The sequence below is a fragment of the Agelaius phoeniceus genome, chromosome 25 (genome assembly GCF_051311805.1).
Source record: "Agelaius phoeniceus isolate bAgePho1 chromosome 25, bAgePho1.hap1, whole genome shotgun sequence".
In the NCBI taxonomy this organism is placed as follows: domain Eukaryota; kingdom Metazoa; phylum Chordata; class Aves; order Passeriformes; family Icteridae; genus Agelaius; species Agelaius phoeniceus.
In genome coordinates this window covers 3,413,558-3,417,927 of record NC_135289.1, presented here as the reverse complement: position 1 = coordinate 3,417,927, position 4,370 = coordinate 3,413,558, and positions in this window count along the sequence as shown.

Here is a 4,370-nt window from a genome sequence, read left to right as displayed (position 1 = left end):
CCTCTCTCCGTGCCCGCCGCCCCCGGAGCCGCCCCGCCGGACTCCGCGCATCCCTCGGGCGCTGAGAGCGGCGCTTTGCCTCCCTCCCCCTCCTCCATCCTCCTCCTCCTCCTCCTCCTCCTCCTCCTCCTCCTCCTCATCCCTCCCGGGGGGTCGCATCATCCTCTCCCAAAATGGGGCGACCCCTCTCCTTCCCCCCCCCCGCCCCCGGCTACACCCGTTGTTGGAATAGAGCACAACGGAGCAGGAAATCCAGAAATCCCCTTTTTTTTTTTTTTTCTTTTTCTTTTTTTCTTTCTCTCCTCTCCCCGTGGCCCTGAAAAGGTGCCACCGTGCCAGACAAACGCAATTAAAGTTGCCCCTTCGCTGGGTAAAGCAGCACAAGGCGCCTTGGGGCGGGGGCAGGGCGCGGGTTTTAAAGCCGGAGCGGTTGATGCTTACGCAAAAGGTTCTTCTCCAGAGGATGGGTTTATAAATATTTCACCTACTTTAGCTGGGGAAGGCTGGCAATTTTTAGAACACTCTTTCCAGGCAGAGAAGAGCCGGCGGAGCTCGGCCATGACGGAGCGCTGGCTGCAGGTGGCCGGGCACGGGAACTCGCCCATCCTGTGACCCTGTGCCTCTGGAATGTCGCTCCGGGGCCGCAGGTGCTCATTCGCACCTGGCCACAGCTTAATCTTTAGCCAACCCTAAATTACGTGCCAGCCCTTGTTCTTCCGTGCCAAGCTGCCCGCAGAACACGGGCACGGCTCCTGCCACCAGCACCGCAGGGCACAAAGGGACCGTGACAGCGAGGGATGGGTGATAACCGCACCCCATCCCCCCAAAATGCCCCAAACTCGAGGCTCCTGCGGCTGCCGGGCACCTGAGGCCATTAAACAATCAAAGAGCAGCCGAAGCGCCCCGAGGGCCGGGAGCGGCGTCCTTGTGCTGCGTGACCGATGGGGACAGCCAGGGCCAGGCAGGAATGAGGCTCAGGGACAGGGCATGACTCAACAAGGGCACGGCGGAAACCGGGTTTTATCGTTGGGGCATGAAACACCTCCCAAACCAGCCCGGATGGGGACGCTGAGCCACAGCCTGGGGCTCTCCCTGCCGGGCAAAAACTCGATTTGAGGCTGGGCTGCTGCAGCAGCCTCTGCTTCCCTTCCCCTGGCAGAAGGGAGAAAGGATTGGGGTAGCAAAGCCTTTCCACCAAAAGGGTTGGGATAACAAAAACTTTCTACCAAAAGGATTGGGATAACAAAAACTTTCTACCAAAAGGATTGGGGTAACAGAGCCTTTCTACCAAAAGGGTTGGGATAACAAAGCCTTTCTACCAAAAGGGTTGGGATAACAGAGCCTTTCTACCAAAAGGTTGGGATAACAAAAACTTTCCACCAAAAGGGTTGGATAACAAAGCCTTTCCACCCAAAAGGAATTGGGTTAACAGAGCCTTTCTACCAAAAGGATTGGGATAACAGAGCCTTTCCACCAAAAGGGTTGGGATAACAGAGCCTTTCCACCAAAAGGGTTGGGATAACAAAAACTTTCCACTAAAAGGATTGGGATAACAGAGCCTTTCCACCAAAAGGGTTGGGATAACAAAGCCTTTCCACCGAAAGGGTTGGGATAACAAAGCCTTTCTACCAAAAGGTTGGGATAACAGAGCCTTTCTAGCAAAAGGGTTGGGATAACAAAGCCTTTCTACCAAAAAGGTTGGGATAACAAAGCCTTTCTACCCAAAAGGTTGGGATAACAAAGCTTTTCCATCAAAAACTGCTGGGAAAAGCAGCCAGGAGCACCAGAGCACCCACCTGGGTGTGCTCCTGTGTCACCTGCTCCAGGTGGCCCTGGCTGGGTGATCTCCAGAGGTCTTTTCCAACCTGAACAATTCCAGGATTCTGCCATCTCCCAGCTCCCTTTTCCCATCCATCTCCCTGCACTGGTGGAAGAGCTGATCCTCATGTCCCACACTCCAGGGGCTATGCCCCAAAGAAACGACTGACAAAGCTTCCCCTGGGCCACATTCCTGATCTTTATCTGGAGATAAGAGATCCAGGGAGCTGGGAGACCTGAACTCTGCTCCATCCCCCCTCTCTGGATGGCATCAGCTCTCCAGGGCTTGAATTCCCAACCCTGAAATGGCCCAGCAAGGCCCTCCCTACCTCTGCAGCTTCTCTGCACCACCCCGGACACAGAGGCAGCGTTCAGAGGTGAGAAATGTCAACCCAGCCCCTACCAGAGCACACCGGTGACCTGGGTGCTCCCAGGAGTACCAGGGTGCCACTCCTGGGAATATCAGTGCCAGATCCCGGGAATATCAGTGCCAGCTCCTGGGAATACCAGGGTGCCACTCCTGGGAATATCAGTGCCAGATCCCGGGAATATCAGTGCCAGCTCCTGGGAATATCAGTGCCAACTCCTGGGAATACCAGTGTCAGCTCCTGGGAATATCAGTGTCAGCTCCTGGGAATATCAGTGCCAGATCCCAGGAATATCAGTGCCACTCCTGGGAATATCAGTGCCAGCTTCTGGGAATACCAGGGTGCCACTCCTGGGAATATCAGTGCCAGCTTCTGGGAATATCAGTGCCATCTCCTGGGAATATCAGTGCCAGCTTCTGGGAATATCACAGTGCCACTCCTGGGAATATCAGTGCCAACTCCTGGGAATACCAGGGTGCCACTCATGGGAATATCACAGTGCCACTCCTGGGAATATCACAGTGCCAGATCCTGGGAATATCAGTGCCAGATCCTGGGAATATCACAGTGCCACTCATGGGAATATCAGTGTCAGATCCTGGGAATACCAGGGTGCCAGCTTCTGGGAATATCAGTGCCAGATCCTGGGAATATCACAGTGCCACTCCTGGGAATACCAGAGTGCCACTCCTGGGAATATCACAGTGCCACTCCTGGGAATATCAGTGCCAGATCCCGGGAATATCAGTGCCAACTCCTGGGAATATCAGTGCCAGCTTTTGGGAATACCAGGGTGCCAGCTCCTGGGAATATCACAGTGCCACTCCTGGGAATATCAGTGCCAGCTCCTGGGAATATCAGTGCTATCTCCTGGGAATACCAGGGTGCCACTCCTGGGAATATCAGTGCCAGATCCTGGAAATACCAGGGTGCCACTCATGGGAATATCACAGTGCCACTCCTGAAAATATCAGTGCCATCTCCCAGGAATATCACAGTGCCACTCCTGGGAATGTCCCAGTGCCAGTTCCTGGGAATATCACAGTGCCAGCTCCTGGGAATATCACAGTGCCAGTTCCTGGGGATGTCACAGTGCCAGCTCCTGGGAATATCACAGTGCCACTCCTGGGAATATCAGTGCCAGTTCCTGGGGATATCACAGTGCCACTCCTGGGAATATCACAGTGCCATCTCCCGGGAATATCACAGTGCCATCTCCCAGGAACATCAGGCCCTTCCATCGGGGCTGACACAAGCCGTGCAGGATCTGCTTGCAAATAAGCCCCGAGGCGTGGGTGGGTTTAGTCAGCACAAGAACACCCAGATCCCTGCTGGTTCCACAGAAATGCAGCTCCTCTCCCCGGAGGGAGCTCATCAAAATGCGAGCCACAGGAGATGCAAGCCCAGAATTAGCTCCACGAGGAGGCACTTCCAGGCTGCTTTCCAAACTGGAATCAATGTTGTGCTTGCACTGAATTAAAACACCCCCAGTTCTGCACTTGCTGCAGGCTGCAGAGTGAAACCATGAATGGAGGGAGGGCAAGGCTGCAGCCACGGCGTCCCTGGTGAGCACCAGGGATGCTCCAGAGGGTCCAGGTGGCCTTTGGGAAACACCTTCCTTTGGTTTTTCCATGCCCTTGCACATTTCTGGGGCAGAAAGGATTTTTTTTTTAGGCATATAAATTATTATTTTCAACCAGAGGAGTAATTTTTACAGTGCTGGGCCCTGCTTGCAGTGACTGCAGAGCTCCAGCCCTGATTTGTTGCGCTGTTGGAATCACCTCTCTCAGCCCAGGCTCAACACAGTGGGGAAATCCAGCTCCAAAAATAAATTTTCTAAGGGTTTCCCTGGGGTGGAACCACCTGAGGCCCCACAGGACAGCAGAATCCTGGAGCTCCTCCAAGGCTTTCCCCAGTGTTTGGGTTGGCAGCTTGGCCAAGGACTTGGAGCTCAGATGTTGGGGAAGTTTTCCCTGTCCCCATTTAGGGCAAACTGGGGCTGAGGGACCCCTAAAACCCCCGGAGTTACCCCAGCAGCCACATGTGATGGGTCCAGGAGCTCCGTGTGCATTTGGAGATGGATCAAACAAAAATCCCAGTGTCACAGGAATCTTTTATGGAAAATCCTTTCCTTGGGGTTTTTCCTCCTGAGAAGCTGAGAGGCCTCAGGAACAAAATGTACCC